This window comes from Lithobates pipiens, unplaced genomic scaffold (assembly GCF_037356315.1).
Source record: "Lithobates pipiens isolate NorthernLeopardFrog02 unplaced genomic scaffold, aLitPip1_a1.2 Scaffold_19, whole genome shotgun sequence".
NCBI lineage: Eukaryota > Metazoa > Chordata > Amphibia > Anura > Ranidae > Lithobates > Lithobates pipiens.
This window is the reverse complement of record NW_027507764.1, coordinates 206,804,237-206,824,550: the sequence shown is the minus strand read 5'-3', so window position 1 is coordinate 206,824,550 and position 20,314 is coordinate 206,804,237. Positions and strand designations below refer to the sequence as shown.

General features: G+C 43.9%; 1 protein-coding gene across 4 annotated transcripts in view; it reads right to left on the bottom strand.

Moving 5' to 3' along the window:
- Nucleotides 1–20,314, bottom strand: part of ELMO1 (engulfment and cell motility 1) — a 568,419-nt gene that overhangs the window by 508,248 nt on the left and 39,857 nt on the right. The window contains exon 1 of one of the 4 annotated variants that reach the window (XM_077491654.1): nt 14,421–14,535. The exons of the other annotated variants lie outside the window; for them this stretch is intronic. The gene's annotated coding sequence lies outside the window, so the exon portion shown is untranslated. Of the gene's footprint in view, nt 1–14,420; nt 14,536–20,314 lie in introns of those variants that run through there. 4 annotated transcript variants of the gene reach the window in all.

Sequence of the window (20,314 nt, the reverse complement as noted above, 5' to 3'; positions counted from 1 at the left end):
AGGTAAGTGGTTAAATAGTTTAAAGTAGAACTGAAAGCAAAAAACTTTTTTATTTTTTTCTCTCATTTCGAATAAAGGAGCTTTTTTGGCATGTGTCCGTTGGGGAAATATCTGTTTATTTCCTTTCCTACAGCTGCTAAAGAGGAAATCCCTCCAAAGTGGATAGATGCCAAGTAGTCCTCAATGGAATTCCTGTTCTGGTGACCACTCAAGACGTGAGAACTTCTTTTACTATTTCACTTTCAGTGATTATGGTCACCAGGAGAAGTACAGAGGACTAATCTCCCCGACGGGGAAGCAGATGGCAGCAGAAACCTGGCAGGCATTCTATTCTCATTAAGCTCTAAGCCCTTGCACACACGGTCGGACATTCCGACGGAAAATGTCCGATCGGACCGCGTTGTCGGATAATCAGACTGTGTGTGGGCTCCATCAGACTGTTTCCGTCGGAATATCCAACGGACAAAGTTTTAGAGCTGGGCTATAAAACTTTCCGACAACATGATCCGATCGGACTTTGTCCAATTATGTGTAGAGAATTCCAATCGGACAAAGTGCCACGCATGCTCAGATCAAATTCCTAGACAAAAGCTATTGGCTACTAGCCTGATCGTAGTCCCGTCGTAATGAAATAACGTCATCACGTTACGTATGATCGGATTTTCCGACAACTTTGTCCGACCGTGTGTTTCGGATTTTGTTGTCGGAATGTCCGATCGTGTGTACAAGGGCTAAGATATACATTATATACATTTGTTCTTGATTGTTCTACCCAACAAACCAAACCTGTGATGCAGACACCTATACCAGGCACCATGGACCTCTCTGAAGCTAGGAAGTATAGCCAGGTCTGGACCAAAACCCAGGTTAACTTTAGGTTCACACGTGTGCGGGTTTGGGTTCTGCTGCGGGTCTACACCTGTTCCCACAGCTGCAACCACCTGCACAGAAAAACTTGCTGGATTCATGCAGGTGCTATTAATCCTAATGGCATGCCACATGCACGGCACTTGCAGTTCCCGTGCAGGCTACAATTTCTTAAATGCTGCAGGGACTTTTTCCGTGGAATGGCAGCCCATTCATCTATCTGAGCTGCATGTGGCCACAGATGCATAAAGCCCGGCTCAGGAGTGAGTGCGCAGGTGTGCCCCCATAGGAAGCGACTTCCTATGGTGGTGCACTGAGAAAAGGCAAATCGGAGAGCACCGGTGGGGGGACCCCAGAAGAGGCAGATCGGGCAGCTCTGTTGAATACTCTCGTATTGAGCAGCCTTTTTCAACAAGGGTACCCAGGCACCCTGAGGTTCTTTCAGGTTTCTTCAGAGACACGCTGGCAAAATGCCTAAAAATTGCCCAAAAAGTGTATACAAGAGGGTGGATAAAGCCTTCCTTTTAGTTACACAAAACCACAGAATTTTAGGCTCTGTTCACACCTAGACGTTTCGTTTTCAGGCAGGAAGTTGCGCGTTTTTTGCCGCGTTTTTGTCAACAATTTGTAAAAAGCAGAAAACACCTGTAATCTGCCAAAAAAAAAAAACAGCTCCTGTACTTTTTTGAGCTTCAGGCATTTTGCTTCAGATGCCAAAATGCTCAAATGTGAACAGAGGTCATTGAAATGAATCGGATTTGTCTTGTTGGGCGTTTTTAGAGCTGAGCCTTATAGCAGAAAAACGCCCAAAAGCGCATGGGTGTTAACAAAGCCTTAATGTGCATTATTACAATTTTCTAGTCGTTGGCATCCTAAAACCAATGACATCATCGGCTGGTAAGGAGGACATTGGGCATCTGTATGGCACCCTTGTTTGCCCCTACCCTGTCCCTCTCCATCAGCACTGGGGTTACAGATGAGTGAGGGAGAGGAACTAAGGGAGAAGAGAAACATTGGAATACTGATCACTACCAGTGTTCAGTGAAGAATAAATCACCTCAGATGTTGGGTGTCCTACACATTTGGATGTTGCTCTATTATGTAAAGCTATTAGTTTAGTTTTCTACAATTTAGAATGGGGTGCTTTAAGAATGTTAACGTGGGCCACAACCGAAAAAAGGTTAAGAAACCCTAGCAACATGTTTGTTATTTTAGAAAAGAAAAAGGAAACGCTTTACAACTGCTGCAAATTTAAAAATATCCCAGGATTTGTATGCCCCCCCCCCCCCCCAGTACTTATCTTAGTGCTCACTTGACCCAGCGCTGTGCCCGCCGTGTCTGTAGCGGTTCTCTCCTCTCTCCCTGCATTCACAGGTCAGAAAGGCAGCAGCGGGAGCCATTGGCTCCTACACCTGTCAATCCAATCCTGTGAGTAGAGAGTGAGGGGCAGGGCTGAGCTGTGCGTGTCTGTGGAAGCACAAAGACTCTTTCGGGAGTGGGCCCTTGCGTGCGCCCCATGGGAAGTGGCTTTCTATGGTGGCTCACTGAGAAGAGGAGCCAAGAGGGTCAGCAGGGGACCCCAGAAGAGGATGTTTGGGTTTGCTTTGTGTAATACAATTGCACCAGAGCAGGTAAGCATAACAGGTTTGTTAAAAAATAAATAAAAAATTGTGGAGTTTTCAGAAAAGAGAAAAATGTAAGCAGTGTTTAAAATTGAAGTTATGCTATGTGAATGTGAACGTAAGAAATACAAAATAGGGTTTGCCTAAGCTAGCTGAAATGTTTACATTGGTCCAGCTTGGTCACTTTAGTTATGCATGTTCCATAGTTGATCGATCCCCGTGGAAGCTGGAAATCACTGTAGTAGGTATAAGACAGTGACTGTCGCTAGCTTCTGGGTCCCGTGCCAAGAGCCTGTATTGCTGTTTACTGAACACAGGAGGGCACCCACTCAACATGGGCACCATTCAGAGAACACTTTCCATTTCCCTAATGAATGTAAAGTGATCTCTGATTGGATGAAGTTGAGATCACGAGGCCCTCATCCTGCTTCTTTGGAATCAGACGTTGGTGGAGATCACTGGTGCAGTGGTGCCTACTACAGTGGTTTCCAGCTTCCATGGTGATCTCATGGGTATGGTACAAACTGGGCCATTGTAACTATGTAAAAGTTGCCACTCCTGGAATTCATCATCAAGACTGGGCAACAAAGCAGCAGCACACTGATTGGGTAATCTCTGTGCTTACCCTCATGTCACCATTGCCACACTGTGAATGACAAGCAGTGTGTAAAGCAACAGAGTTTTGATTAGCTGTCTTCCTTTCACAGTGTGAGTGCTGCTGTGCAGGAGATTACAGGGGTTTGATAGCATTCATAGGTTTATGTTCATTGTATGCAAAACTACATTTAGGACTGGTTTACACCAGATGCAGTCCAGTGTGCTTTTATTCAGTATCAAAAATGCATGTACAGTGTTTAACATGGATTCCAATGGTCCTAGTTCACGCCAGTGCAGAGCAATCCAGGGCAGTCAACAAAGGTAGAACATGGTGCATTTTGTCTGCATGGAACATGGCAAAACGCATCAAAGATGCCCCTGTCCTCAACTGAGATTATTATTATTATTATTATTATTCACAATTTATATAGCGCCAACAGTTTACGCATCACTTTACAATTAATAGGGGGGACAACACAATTACAGTACAATACGAAAGGTACAGGAGGGCCCTGCTCATAGAGCTTACACTCTAAAAGGGAGGGGGTGGTGGTACTGAGATGAAGAAAAATAAAAGTAGAGTAAAACGCATCAACAATGCATCAAAAACATGCATCCAGAATGCAAAGAGTGTAGCGTAAACAAGCTCTTTAAGCTATTGCATCACTTTATTTTTGAAGGTGCCCCAACAAGTTTAATATTACATTTTCCCTCCAGGGGGCAATGCCTTGGATCTTCATTCTCTTCAAAAGTTACGTCCACCAAATCTTCTACCTCCATGACACTTCCAAAAGTATTAGATGCCTGGTCACTGACTGCATCTGTGGTCAGATTCCATCTGCCAGCCCTTTTAACACTACAGGACACAATGTTGACATAGCAGCCAAAAAATTCACCCACAGAATGCAGAAGGAGGCAAGCATCTAACCCAACCCAGAAGTAGCGCCACCTGCCCAAAAAGCAAGTATTAAATAAAATGTATTTGTATTACATTTTATAAAAGTAGTTAAATAAACAAAATGGAGGGTTGAAAAAGGGCCATAAACTAGCCAACTCTAAAAATAAAGCATAACCCCACCATGCCACCCCCTCCCGAACTCTCCATGCAACTATAGTGCATTCATAACCCAAAAGCAAGGACATATATCCTAGAAAACTTAGGCCGCGTACACACGGGCGGACTGTCTGACGGACTTGGTCCGCTGAAACACGGTCCGCTCGTGTGTGGGCTTCAGCTGACTTTTTCAGCGGACAGTCTGGCGGACTAAGTCTTTCGGAATTTCCGTAATATTGTCCGTCCAACTTTGGTTTCAGCGGACAGTCCGCTCTTGTGTAGACAAGTTGGACGGACTAAGTATGGCGCATGCTCAGAAAGGATTTACACGGCCGAAGGTTGCATTGCAGTGTATTGGACGTCGTATTTCTAGTCTCGTCGTATGTGCTGTACACGTCATCGCGCAAGCTTTCAGCGGACTGTCTGTTCATCGTGTGTGGTCAAGTCCGTTCATTCAAAAGTAGGACGGACTGTCTGTCGGATTGTCTGACGGACTTAGTTGGCCAGACAGTCCGCCCGTGTGTACGCGGCCTTAGTAAGATTAAAGCTGCCCATACGTTATACATTTTTTTAAAATTAAATTTCCTTTAGATTTACTCAACTATGTAGTGCAAGGGCCTGCCTGATTACATACAAATTGAAAGTGTTTAGGTTTGACCTCATATTATATGGTTTTGGTAACGCTAAAGGAAAATTGTACAAGATAATTGTATAATGTATGACCAGCCTAAGGGCTCATGTACACACAGACTAGGTCCTATTTGAAAGTAATTCTTCCGCGTTCATGAGAGTGAGGTTGAGGGAGGTTGAACCTCACTTAACCCCAGCAGCTCCTAAACTCTGGTAAAAGCCTATATGTACATGGACACATAGGCTTTATGGAGTAAAAATCAAAAAAAATCAAATAACGTTGTTGCACAAGTGTGCACACCCTCTTATAACTGAGGATGTAGCTGTGTTCAGAATTATGCAATCACATTCAAACTCATGTTAAATAGGAGTCAGTACACACCTGCCATTATTTTAAGTGCCTCTGATTAACCTCACATAAAGTTCAGCTCAGTTCAGCTGTTCTAGTAGGTCTTTCCTGACGTTTTCTTAGTTGCATCCTACAGCAAAAGCCATGGTCCGCAGAGAGCTTCCAAAGCATCAGAGGGACCTCATTGTTAAAATGTATCAGTCAGGAGAAGGGTACAAAAGAATTTCCAAGGCATTAGATATACAATGGAACACAGTGAAGATGGTCATCATCAAGTGGAGAAAATATGGCACAACAGTGACATTAACAAGAACTGGACGTCCCTCCAAAATGTATGAAAAGACGAGAAGAAAACTGGTCAGGGAGGCTGCCAAGAGGCCTACAGCAACATTAAAGGAGCTGCCGGAATATCTGACAAGTACTGGCTGTGTGGTACATGTGACAACAATCTCCCATATTCTTCATATGTCTGGGCTATGGGGTAAAGTGGCAAGACGGAAGCCTTTTTTTCATCTGAAGTCTCCCAAAAGCATGTGGAAAAAGGCGTTATGGTCTGATGAATCCAAGGTTGAACTTTTTGGCCATGATTCCAAAAGATATGTTTGGTGCAAAAACAACACTGCACATCACCAATAGAATACCATACCTACAGTGAAGCATGGTGGTGGCAGCATCATGCATTGGAGCGTTTTTTCTTCAGCTGGAACAGGGGCCTTAGTTGAGGTAGAGGGAATTATTAACAGTTCCAAATACCAGTCAATAGTGGCACAAAATCTTCAGACTTCTGCTAAAAAGCTGAACATGAAAAGGAACTTTATCTTTCAGCATGACAATGACCCAAAGCATACATCCAAATCAACAAAGGAATGTCTTCACCAGAAAATTTAAGTTTCGGAATGGTGCAGCGAGAGCCCAGACCTGAATCCGATTGAAAATCTGTGGAGTGATCTGAAGAGGGCTGTGCACAGGAGATGCCCTCGCAATATGACAGATTTGGAGTGTTTTTGCAAAGAAAAATGGCCAGATATTGCAAAGAGTGGGCAAATATTGCTGAGTCAAGATGTGCCATGCTGACAGACTCATACCCAAAAAGACTGATTGCTGTAATAAAATCAAAAGATGCTTCAACAAAGTATTAGTTTAAAGGGTGTGCACACTTTTGCATCCATATTATTAGTTTTTGTTGTTTTATTTCCCTTCACCTAAAAGATCTCAGTATGTTTTTTTAATTGAGTTGTACAGTTTATAAGTTACATTAAAAAGGTGGAAAAAGTTCTGAAATGATTTATCTTTTTCTAATTTTTTTACATCGCAGAAATCTGACATTTTAAACGGGGGTGTGTAGACTTATTACATCCACTGTCTGGACACAGCAGGGACATGTTTTAAAGAAATTCTACAAACTCTACAAAACACAGATTTTTTTTTTTTTTTATCACTTCGAAATTGATGCTAATAATGTTGATAATTAGAAATTATTCTTTGTTAGGATAAAAAAAAAAAAAAAAAAAAAAAAGGATTCTTCATTTCTCTAAAAAAAAAAAAAAAAAAAAGATTGTGTGACTTTTTATAATAAATTCATCACCAAAAAATTTAAAAATGTTGGTGTTTGTTTGTTATCCACTGAATGAACCTTTTTCACTAATCTATTTTTCATTGTAACAAACAATCATGCATTTTCTTAACCACTTGCTTACTGGGCACTTAAACCTCCCTCCTGCCCAGACCAATTTTCAGTTTTCAGTGCTCTCACACTTTTAATGACAATTGCGCCGTTATGCTACACTGTACGCAAATTACATTTTTTATAGCTTTTTTCACACAAATGGAGCTTTCGTTTGGTGGTATTTAATCACCACTTGGGTTTTTTCTTTTTTACTAAACAAACAAAAAAAAAAAAAACACAGACATTTAAAAAATAAATAAAGTTTCATAGTTTGTTATAAAATTTTGCAAACAGGTAATTTTTCTCCTTCATTGATATTCGCTGATAAGGCTACACTGATGGGCTGCATTGATGGGCACATATAAGATGACACTGATGGGCACTGATAAGCCGGTGTTCTGGCAGATAGTGTCCTGCCATCATATAGCGTCCGCCCCGTACTGCGCATGTGCAGTACGGGGCAGAAGAAGCTTCGGAAAATCTCAGAAGCTGAACGGCGCCTGCGCCGTGAGTGGAGGTGGTAGCCCCACCATCCAAGCAGACATAGGGTTGTGAAAATTAGAGGGCCCCTCGCGGGCGAGCTTCGCTCGCCGCGCTTTGGGCTCGGCCTCGCTTCGCTCGGCTCTTTTTTTTCCTACTCTATGTCCACTTGGATGGTGGGGCTAGAACCTGGACTCATGGCGCAGGCGCCATTCATCCTCGCCTATCTTCGGAATCTGTGTTGCTGTGTACTGCGCATGCGCAGTACACAGCGGACACTATCTGATGGGGGACCTTATATGATGGGACACCGGCACTGATGAACCCTGATGGGTGGCACTGATAGAGGTCACTGATGGGCACTGGTATTGATAGGAAGCACTGGTGAGGACGCACTGATTGGTGATTTTTAGACGGCACTGTGGGCACTGATAGGCAGCACTGTGGGCACTGATAAGTGGCGCTGGTGGGCACAGAAGCCTCTGCAGAGGCTCTCCATGTACGGGACTGATGTCCCTCTCGCAGCTGCCGGTGATCGGCTTTTTTTCCCTCCTCGCACTGTCAGCATGAGGGGGAAAAATAGCCGATTACCAGCTCTGTTTATATCACATGATCAGCTGTCAACGGCTGACAGATGATCACGTGGTAAGGGGGTCGGGATCGACCCCTTACTCTGATCTGTGATCAGTTGAGTCTCATAGACTCGCTGATCACAGGGGACGCACAGGCCGCTCAAGCACAGGTGGCCGTCCAGGGACACTTTCCCGGGAAATTAACTCCGTGCTACAGCCTTCTTTCGGCTATAGCGCAGGCAGAAGGTGGTTAATTTGCATGTAGTTGTGACAAGACATATCCTGCCCATGGAAGACTTTAGTATTTTATGGCATGGTCACGTGTGTACTTTGTGAACAAAATGGCTGAGAAAGAGTTCATGGAACAAGCTTTTGCACAGAACCAAGGAAACAGCCACAATTCTGGGAACACAATTTATTGTAGCCCAATTTAAAACCTTAGTAAACAGGGACTTCTACATAAAATATACATTTTATTGAGGATACTAGAGATCCCAATTTAAAAAAAAAATGGGGTATGTGTATATTATATAAAATATTTCATTTTTTTTTTTATTTTTTTTTTTTAAGAAAAGTTGCCAAATGTCAAGTGGTCACCTAGAAGTACCGTATTTGCAAAACCTTCCTAAACTACCACATCTGTCCAAATTTTGACACTTCCGATCTGTCAAAGCTTCAACACTTCCTAGTGGTGTCAGAGCTTGCCTAATCTATCCCAATCTTGTAAATTCCTATCGAGCAGTCATCATGATAGCTACCTTATTGGACAACGGCAATGTGTGAGAGAGGAGGAAGAGCAAGCTTCAAAACTAATGGTGGCCATACATGCTTTGATGAGTGATCAATTTCTTTATTTATCACATTTTTTTTATTTTATCTTTGATAAATGATTCATTTCTTTTTATATCAATCCATGCTGCTTGGGCTAATCGCTCTATTGGCGACAACCTATTTGATTGATATTTAAAAAATAAAATCATTAAGGCTGGCCATACATTGCCCAATGTCGAAAGAATTTTCTTTTGAAATCAGAAAATTCGTGATCCCATGGTGCCACCATTGATTTCGAAATTTGATCAACTAAGCCCTCGATATCACCTCATGTTGCTACAGAAAATAATTTGGGGTTGGGAATCTGCTTTTCTTTGCAGGAATTTTCTTTTCTTGCACATGCGCATTTCTTTTTCGATTACATTTCTCGCATGATTCCCCCATCATGGATTATAAAATTGTTAATTTTTCAAAAAATGTCCAACATGTCCGATTATTCAAATTCAATGGGCGCACGAAAATCAACTGTTGCTGCAGCCTACTAATGGTGCGAAATACGAATGAAAATTTTTAGATAAGATTTTCAAAAGAAAATTCTTTCGAAATTCGACCCATGTATGGCCTACCTAAGTTATTGACCACATCTCTGTTTTGCCTATACAATCTCATAATCTGATCAGTCGAAATGTGATCCAATCAATTGATTGCTTCTCAATGCTGCAGACTGACCCAACACAATTGATGTTTTTTTTTACCCTGACTGATTGAATTTGATTTAAACTGAGTCAGAATCAGTCGAAAAGATAAAATTATGCTTATTCAATTATTTGCCGATTTGATCATTTTGATAAAAATCGCACATTGATCAAATATTAAAACCAAATGGTATATGGTCACCATAACAGACAGTAAAAAGCTTTGTCCAATCAGAATGGCTCACCATACAGACAGACGAGGAACTGAAAACTGGTGCCTAGCGCTGTAAAAGAAGAGAAATGCAGCTGCCAAGGCGGACTTCTGTCTGAAAACGCTAATTTTTTGGCTCTCTGTGGCCTCTAAACATTTGATTCACTGAACAAAATCAAACTTTCACCAAGTATAGTCAGGGCAATATAGAACCAATTTCATTTTACGTATCCCACTTTCATTTTTGCCCACTTTGTCTGGCTCTGTACAGATGTATAAATTGAAAGACCTAGATATAGATATTGGTTTCTGTCTGTTTAGCTGAAATGGTATATCAATAGGAGGCCAGTATAACCCTAAACCTCTGATACAACATATTCCATCAACACAAGCATCTGTAATAACTTAAGTCAACCATTTATACAGTAAAATACAAGAGTTTGCAACTTCTAGAAGTACACATCACTAGTCTGCGGTCTATTGTACCCATTTCCTATTGCATTAATTACAGTCATTGCTGTCTCCATGTAGCTATTTGCTGGTTTGAATCCAAGCCAGGTTATATGCTGCCCATATCCTGATCATCTCTGCTTCCTAGTTCCTGGGAGCTGTCCAGCTTTGCCTATTTATTCTTTGGCTGTTGAAAAGAGTTTGAAAGGTCTATGCAAGTGCTACTGAAAGTTTAAACAATTCTCGATGGACAAAGTATGCGATCTTCTAATAAAACTATGCCATTGAAGTGAATCTAAAGCCAAAATGTTTTTGGATGAAGTGATGAGAGAATAAAAAGGTAGTAAACCCAAAAGCAAACATTTAAAATGTTGCAGTTTACCATTTCTTAGATGTGATAGCTGCATTTGTTTTCTTTTTTTATTCTCTTTCCTTCTTTTTTTTTATTTGGTGATCAGGCCAGTAGGTCTGCTGTTTTTAAAAAGAAGAAGCTCTCCAGCAGAATGTATCAGTTACAATTAGGCACGGGCATTTTCGACTGAGCAGCCCATTGTTTATTTTTTTTAAACCATTTCACAAATAATGACAACTGCTGTTTTCTTGATGTCTTGTAGTTATATTTAGCCTGCTTCATAAAGTAGTAGAAAACAGAATCTGGTTATGCACATTATTGTTGAGTAGATTGGGATTTCAGGGATAGGGTAGGAGATAGCCAGAAAGGTTGAGGTAGAGCGTTCCAGAGGATGGGAGAAGCTTAGGAGAAGTCCTGAAGACAAGCATAGGAGGAGGAGACAAGAGAGCTTGAGAGTACGAGGTCTTGAGGGTGAACAGAGGAGAGGGGTGATGCCGCCAGGTGGAGGTGAGGACAGCGCTAGGTGTACAGAAGAGAGGGGGGATGCGGCCAGGTGGAGGGGAGGATGAAGTCAAGTGGATAGAGGAGAGGAGAAGAAGAGGACAGAGAAGAGGGAGGATGCAGCCAGGTGGAAGCGAGGTCAGAGTCAGGTGGGATAGAGGATAGGGGGGATGCCGTCAGGAGGAGGGGAGCGCAGAGCCAGGTGGACAGAAAAGAGGAGGGGAAGAAGATGCCAAGTAAACAGAGAATGGGGGGATGCCGCCAGGTGGAGGCAAGGATAGAGTAAGTTGGACAGAAGAGAGCGGGAGATGCAGCCAGGTGGAGAGAGGAGAGGGCAGATGCCACTAGGTGGAGGGGAAGACAGAGCCAGGTGGACAGAAAAGAGGAGGGGAAGACGGAGCCAGGTGGACAGAGAAGAAAGGGATGCCACCAGATGGAAGCGAGGATGGAGCCAGGTGGACAGAGGAGGGGGGGGTGCAGCCAGGTTGAGGGGAGGATAGAGCCAAGTGAATAGAGAAGAGGGGGATGCAGCCAGGTAGGGAGGAGGACAGAGCCAAGTGGAAAGAGGAGAGAGTGGACAGGGTGGATGCAGCCAGGTGGAGGGGTGGACAGCGTGGACGCAGCCAGGTGGAGGGGTGGATGCAGCCAGGTGGAGGGGCCAGAGGGATGGATGCAGCCAGGTGGGGGGGTGGATGCAACCAGGTGGAGGGGCTGGAGGGGTGGATGCAGCCAGGTGGAAGGGTGGATGCAGCCAGGAACAGGGGTGGAGGGGTGGATGCAGCCAGGTACAGTGGTTGATGCAGCCAGGTGGAGGGGTGCAGCCAGGTGGAAGGGTGGATTCAGCCAGGTGGAGGAGACGGAGGGGTGGATGCAGCCAGGTAGAAGGGTGGAGAGTCCGGAGGGGTGGATGCAGCCAAGTGGAGGGGTGGATGCACCCAGGTAGAAGGGTGGATGCAGACAGGTAGAGGGGCCGGAGGGGTGGATGCAGCCAGGTGGAGGGGCGGATGCAGACAGGTAGAGGGGTGGATGCAGCCAGGTAGAGGGGTGGATGCAGCCAGGTAGAAGAGTCAGGGCCGTCTTTTCGCATGGGCATGCTGGGCAGTTGATCAGGGGCCACACCTGCCAAATTACCCCAGCCAAGCATCATTCAGGTGTCACATAGTTCACTGCCAGTGCTGTGTGGTGCGGCTCCCTCACAGAGACAGAGTAGTGTGCGATGAGTCCTGATATCAGTCAGTGAATCAGTGGCAGGCAGTGCGAGTCAGATGCCACTGTGAAGAACGGAGCCGATGCTTTCTGTGTAGTTTCGGCGCTTCACAGGCGGAGTGATATGAATTGCACTCCGCCTGTGACAGATACAGGAAGCATCAACTCTGCTCTCTACCACAGCCGCATGCTGCAGCTTCCCGCCACACTTCCACGTCTCAGAGGAGCCAGGCAGCAGTACACACGCCAGCATTAATACCCACCAGCACCAGCAGTACCCAAGCCAGAATTAATACCCACCAGGCAGCACCAGAGTATGAGCGTGTATTTATATATATTTATTTTGTTTTTTTTAGTTGTATGATTTAGTGGTGAAAGTTATTAGTGCCCGCCCCCCCCCCCCCCCCCCCCAAAGTTTTGACTGTAATATCTTATGTGTCCCCCTCATATATCAATCTTAGAGTTGCCACTAGTTTGAGGAAGTGTAAGAAAGGTGAGGAAAAATAAACTTTATTAAGCGTTGGGGAAAATAACCTTTAGGGCCAGTTCACACCAGATGCAGTTCCGTGCAGTTCCGTGTGCTTTTTTTCTGCACAAAATGCATGCACAGTGTTTTCGATGTATTCCAATGGCTCTAGTTCACACCATGCAGTCAGTTTCCGGTCATTTTCTGTCACGTTGGGCCAGTTCACATCAGATGCAGTTCCATGCAGTTACGTGCAGTTATGTTTTTTCTGCACCAATATAGTCCGTTCCGGTCAGTTTCCAGTCAGTTTCTACACCAGAAAGTGACCGGAAACTGGCCAGAAACTGAGTGCATGGTGTGAACTAGAGCTATTGGAATACATGGAAAACACTGTGCATTCATTTTTAGTGCAGAAAAAAAGCGCACGGAACTGAACGGAACAGTGTCTGGTGTGAACTGGCCCTTAGAGCAGAAATTAAACGTAATGTTTTGAGTGGAGCACAGAAGAGGAAAAAGGCTGCAGAGGTGCGCAATTGTGCGTGATTGTGTAAACAGAGCCCCAGTGCACTGTATTGCCCAGGGGCCTATAATGCTCTTAAGATGGCACTGAGAAGAGTGGAGGGGTGGATGCAGCCAGGTGGAGGGGTGGATGCAGCCAGGTGGAGGGGCCAGAGGGGTGGATGCAGCCAAGCGGAGAGGTGGAGGGGTAGATGCAGCCAGGTGGAGGGGCCAGAGGGTGGATGCAGCCAAGCAGAGATGTGGAGGGGTAGATGCAGCCAAGCGGAGGGGTGGATAGGGTGGATGCAGCCAGGTGGAGGGGTGGATAGGGTGGATGCAGCCAGGTGGAGGGGTGGATAGGGTGGATGCAGCCAGGTGGAGGGGTGGATAGGGTGGATGCAGCCAGGTGGAGGGGTGGATGCAGCCAGGTGGAGGGGTGGATGCAGCCAGGTGGAGGGGTGGATAGGGTGGATGCAGCCAGGTGGAGGGGTGGATGCAGCCAGGTGGAGGGGTGGATAGGGTGGATGCAGCCAGGTGGAGGGGTGGAGAATGCCAAGAAGGGAGGTATGCTTTAGCTTCTGCATTCCTCTTGCCGCTATGTGTTTCAGGAGAGTGTTCACAACCAGAGACAAGCTGCAGCTGTGAATCAGGTCTCTTCTTTAAAGCGGTTGTCAGATCTGTAGCAACAGGAGGGGAGGGAGGCAGATCAGTACTGATACCTAGGGTTAGAAAGCGCTTAGAAAATTGCCCCAACGTACTACATGTACATGGTCCCATAGAGGCAGAAATATAAAATGCTAATTCTAAATGATCTTCTTTTAGGTTTAGATCTATTTAAAGTAACCTACACCGTCCCTTTAGGAGTCAATACAAACATAACTACTGGGTTTACTGTTCTTTCAATATGGCAAAATAAATCAGCCTTGCGTGTCAGTGAGACAAGAACTTCAGAGGACAAGACATGTGTCCCAATCACCAACAATACTGTAAAGTATATATAAAAAAAAAAAAAAAAAAAAAAAAAAAAAAAAACACACAAAAAAGCATTCATTCCTTTTTATAGTAAAGTACAAAAGGCACAATGTGCAGCTGTGCCCTGTTATCTGCAGCCTGCCAGCTCTTTAATCTATGCTTCAGCATATAACCCATAATTCTTTATATTTCCCCACTGTTGTGCCCACAGTAGCAATTATCCTCCTGTCATTCGCCGAACAATGTCACAATCCAGTCCTCCAAAAACACAAGCCACACCCTGTATTTTTCTTCTAAGCTTGGCCAGAAATGATTCCGTTGTGCACTTTGCAAGCAGTAGAAAGAAATAACAATTGAATGAACAGGGCACGGTAGTGCTCAGGAAATCCTGCTGCATGTCAGGTGTACAAGAACCATTGTAAACACATATGCACAACACCCAAACTGCTGGTAAGAAATACTTGCTAAGGTTGATCCACTCAGGAAACGTCCTTTCAAACTTCTTTCATTTCCTGCCCTCTCTCCACTTCTGCCCGTTCTGGATGCCTTAAATAAGCTAATGGGTATGTTGTGTTGTAAAATGTTTCTGCTCATATAACTCAGAGGAAATGGTTGACAAAGTGTAGCAATACTCCTCAAGAGGAAGCGGCATAGTTCTGCATGGCTAAGCAAAACTGACATCTAAAAAGGAGACAACAAAAATATAGCACAGTAACCGGAATAACAGTTCCATTGTTATAACGTATAAAAAAATCTTAATAGAAAACCTCATAGAAGAGTCTTGAGATACATTAGACCAGTGTTTCTCAACTTTTTTTTTCAGTTGCGCTTAAAAAAAGTATGCAAATTCTTGAGGCATCCCTGTTCTAAAATGTAAATATTACTCATCAATGAGAAACCTGATCCTAGGAGAATGCACACAACCAGGGCCACTGACAGGAGGGTATAGGTAGGCCTCCTGTATGGGGCCCAAGGCATGTCCTTTTAGTAGGGGAGTCTGAGCCCAGCAGAGGCCGTCTGTAGCACTTTCCTCTCCCCAGGTTCAGTGTGTCTCCTGTATGTATTGCTCCCTGCCAGCTATCATCTCTACGCATGGTACAAAAACGTGTACAGCGCAGTGCCCAAAAAAGGTGCAGAAGCTACGTTGGCGCAAATTGAATAGGCTGCCCTATGCTGCTGCATGACAATTGTGCATAAGCATATGTAGCTGGGAATGGGGCCCAAGGGGGAGTAGAGATGGCATCTCCAAGCCACGAGGCTGACATTTCTGCTTTCCCCAGCAGGATTTCCCTTGACACTACATACTGCCATGGAACAGAATCTTCAGATCAGGCAGCACAACCACACAGAAAGTAAAGTATAAAATCTTTATTGAAGCATAAATATAATTAAAGCACTGGATGGGTACAGGCAGGGGAAATTCAGGTAGGTTGACAGGTTTCACACTATAGAAGTGCTTTGTCAAAACCATAGCAATGTTCTGGTTCTGTATACTGCCCTGCCACTACATACTGTTGACTAGCATGGCTTGGTGCCCATTGTCCTGACTTGCATACTGCCCTGACCTGCCACTGCACACTGTCCACTGCCCTCAACTTCCACTGCATACTGCCTACTACCCTGGCCTGCCAATTGCATACTGCCCACTGTCCTGCCACTGCATATTGTCCATTGACCTAAGATGCCACTGCTTACTGCCCACTGTCTTGTAATGCTGCTACTCATACCTCCCAACCTTTTGGGATGGGAACAAGGAACACCCATTAGCAAACATATGCAGTTATAGGAAACACGCCCCTGCCACGCCCCCTTAAATAAGGAGAATTACTGTATACAAAAAATGTTTTAGTTAAATGTACAAGTGATTCTTTTTTTTTTTTTTTTTTACCACTACTACTTCCTTTATACTGGCTTCTGAAATATACAAATGCAGCAATTTAGAAAGTGAATGAATGGTTTAGCATTGCAAAACTATAAAAAAAAATCTGACCAAAATGAGGGACAAATGAGGACGAAAGAGAAACAGAGGGACTCTGTTCCAAGTCTATCGAAACCAGGGACAGTTGGGAGCTATGCATACTGCACACTGCCTTGACATGCCACTAAATACTGCCCACTTTCCTGCCCTACCATTACAACTGCTCACTGTCACTACACACTGTCCAGAACTGATATTTTATACAGCTTCCTTCACTGACGCTACATAAAATTAGACAGATAGCTGCACTGCCCTTACATACTGCTCACTGCCATGCCCCTGCTTTCTGCTGCAGGATTTTCCCTGCCACGGCATACTGCCCTGTTCCGGTTCTGTATACTGACCTACATGCTACCCACTGCCTGGTCCTGCCACTGCATATTGTGCACTGCCCTAACATGCCACAGCCTACTGCTCGCTGCCCTGTCACTGTATACCACCCTAACCCGCCACTACAACTGCCCACTTTCCAGTCTCTTGCATTTGGCTCACTGTCTGGCACTGCCATTTTATACAGCTTCCTTCACTGACACTATATAAAGTTAGGCAGGTCACCGCACTGCCGTTCCATACTGCTTGCTGCCCTGCTCCTGTATACTGTTCATTTATTGCCCTGCCACTGCAAGTACTTACAGCTTCCAGCCTGCTCTGGATTGACACTAGGTGCTGAGCATTGTTCTGCACTTCTTTACTACTACATACTGATCATTGCCTGCTGCTCACTGTTTTCCACTTTCCTACTGCTACATATCACTGACTCCACAGCTATGTACTGCCATTGCCAAATGCTCAGGATGCTGTACTGCATACTTACCTTGCACAGTCTTCTAAAAGTGCTCTGGACTGGCACTACGCGTTGCAGATCCACATAGCACCGACGGTTACATCAAGCAGGGTATGGGCCTTATGGAGCCCTGTGATTACTAAAGGCAACCCTTCATACAAGCTACCTTAATTAAATTAACTTCACATCAGAAGCTCCCTTAATATCAGAGGTTTTCCCATAATGTCAGAGGTGCCCCTTCACTTCAGAGTCCCCTCATCACAAAGGAGGTCACCCTCTACATGGGAGCCCCCTATGGTTGAAAGACACTGCAACAGAATACATCTTCCTTGTGGTGGAAATAGTTTTTAACATGATCCAGAAACATATAGCCTCACAATGGCACCTTTAACTCATTGGGCCTAAAAAACTATAGTTTTTCTGAGTTTATTTTTTATTTTTGGTGCAAGTGTAATGTAAGGAAAATGCATAAATTGGAATTTGCCGTAGGAAAATCGCTGCAATGTAGCACAGACAGATGATAGCCACAGATCTGCTCTGCTCTGTGCATTGGGCTGACTTTTTTCTGATAGGCAACTAAGTTAGAGCTCCCTTTTTTACATGCTTTTCCGGGCCAATACAGATCTGCTCTAAAGTTTTGGGAAGGCAACAGAATAATTCATTAAAAACTGAATCATGTTCACTCCCATGAGTCTCAAATCGGAAAAAAAAGTAATATATTGAGAATTCAAAAGTGAGAGGGTGATGCTGATGAGATGGCACCAACACTAGAGAAGAAATTACAGAGTGGGGATCCAGCTGTTGATGCATTCAATGAGATTACGTTTCTTTATCCCCTAAAGACATCTGTTGCACCAGACAAAATGTGCATAGAGGGAGGCCAGTGGCAAATGATGTTGTTAACCCCTGGTGTGGTGTGTTTTGTCACTCTAACTTTTGTGAGTAGATCTACTTTTGATAAATCATATGGTTTTAGCATAACACTCTATGGTCTTTTGTTCTTTCTCCTAACCATTATTACTTTGAGGTTCTGGCTTTGGATATCCAGTGAAGGGCTGTGGAGGTGGTGGAGGCAGTTTGTATTCTGAGTGGTGGCCCCCCAATTGGATGATGTCAGTGCTGTTGATCTCTTATCATTTGAAGATCATTACGGTTTGGTAAGGGAACTGGCACACTTGTCTGAGGTGGTTTGGGATTCTCACACATGGACTTTTATCATATTCAAGATTTCACATTTGGACCTTTATATATTTTTCTTTGAAGTTTACTTCTTTGTTATGCACAAGTGAATTATATGTTTTGGGACCCCTATTTTATCATTTATTTGATGCATGTTGTTTATTATGGTTTAATATGAGCTAACCTTATTTTTTCACACACATTTTTGTACTGATTACTACAGAGGTATTGGTTTTGAACACCTTTTAGAGTAATTATTTTAGAGTAGAGTATTATTTTTTTCCACTCCTTTGTGTCTGGAATATAGGTTGCCACATTATTCCTTTTTGCACTAAGTGCCCAATTGTCTCATTTATGTTCAATGAGATTACCAGATTAGAGATCCTTCACACCTTTTTTCATCTTTGAAAAATATTGCCCTCCTGGAGGGAAACCCTTCATGAAATTACAGATAAAGATTTTTTTTTTTTCTAATACTTTTTCGGAGTGCTTCTGGCTTCCTCGCCTAGCCCAGAATTATGTCCCCAGCTGCCCCAAAGCCTCCTAAGATACTCACATCACATACGGCAGGAGGAGCTGACTGCAAGGGCAGCGTAGGACCCAACATGCAGTGGCAAAGTATACACTACATTTCTGGACATGTGAGTGTGTATGTGTATTTAGGATAGCCCAGGAAGCCAGGTAAGTGGGGAATACAAAAAAAAATAAAAAATAATAATAATAATAAATAACAATAATATCAGGAGACCATCTTATGTCAAGGTGTAAACACAGATACCGCTGGTCGGTGTCAAGGGGGATAAGGGGTTGGGTAGTTAAGCAAACAGGGCAGAGTTCAGCTTTCAAGCTTGAAAAGTAGAAGTACTGCATTTTATTTACTAAGTGTGGTGGGATTGTGCATGTACATAATTTTATGGGAAGCTTAAAGGGCAATAGTATTTTGACAAATAGAAGCTTGGAGGATGCTTAATGCACAGGGGCAATGAAGGCACTGAACTGTTAGCAAGGTAGCCCAAACCTTTGATAAAGTTATGAAATTATGTAAAGATTAGGGATGGACCAAACAAACACATGTTCGGTTCGTACCAGAACTTCTGAACACCACGAAAGTTCAGACCCGAATAACGAACCCGATTAAAGTCAATGGGACCCAAATGTCAAAAATCAAAAGTGCTAATTTGGAAGGCTTATATGCAAGTAATTGGGCATATAATGGTTATAGGGGTTCGGGTCCTGCCCTGGGGGACATGTATCAATAAAAAAAAAAGTTTGTGAAAAAAGTTGATTTTTAAATGAGCTGTAATTTTTTTATTTTATGAGTGAAAGCATAAAAATTGAAAATTCCTTACAATATAGTGCCTGCAGGGTCCCCGTAGTCTACCTGTAAAGTGGCAGATCTGTACCATGTCTAGAATCTGCAGCAGCAATAATTGCATTTATAAAGCCAAAAAAAAAAATGAAATTTTCCCTGAAAACTGCCTTTATTTTGCTCAGCAACAGCTGGGGAGCCAGTGTGTATGATGATGCCACAATTTAGTGCACTGGGAACAAGATTAGAGATTTTTTTGGGCTACATTCTGGTGTCACTTTGTATAAAAGTAATGTTTGCGTAAAAATTGGTCTTTGGGTGTCAGTGGCGCCTTCCCACTGTAACCCTATAGAGGTACCCTCGACGAAAGCAAGAATTGGCCTTGCTGCAAAAAATTGCAATGATATGCACCTGTCAAACAGGTGCAGAAAAATTACTCTTTGGGTGTCGGGGCACCTTCCCACCATAACCCTATATAGGTGCTCTTGATGGAGGCAAAAAAAAATTGCAATATGCATATGGTTGGTGTTTTTGCATTGTTTGATGTGCCTAAGACACAGTGCTGAAAAAGGCCCAGACAGCTTAGCTTTGGGCAGTGGGCCGGGAGATAACAGCTGCAGAATGTGATGAAATAGGGTGGCTGTTCTCTACTCTCTTAATGTCGGCCTCCTTAGGGTTGTGCCACCTCACCTTCAGTTTCCCCCTCTGCTCTATCTGGCACCCAAGTCAGTGACTTCATCACCATCTCCATCTCCTCCATCATTACCACTGGAGACAACATGGCAATACACTGCGGTTTGGGGAACATGAATGCCAATTTGTCTAGCAGTGTTCCTTCTTCTCTCTAGGCTCATGTTCCGGTCATCCTCAGCCTAAGAACCAACATTTGAATCCAGTAATGGCTAGGCATCATCAAGGACCAAGTGACTGACGCTGTGGTCAAATAACTCAGCTGACTCCTCAATGGCTGATGTTCGGGTTATGGCAGTAATAGATGTGGACAAGAAGGCAGGTTTGTGCACTCTGGCAACTTCAGGGGACTACACACTCATCTCCGCTTGCATGACAGAGGATGAGGATAATGAGGAAGGTTTAGTAAGCCAGT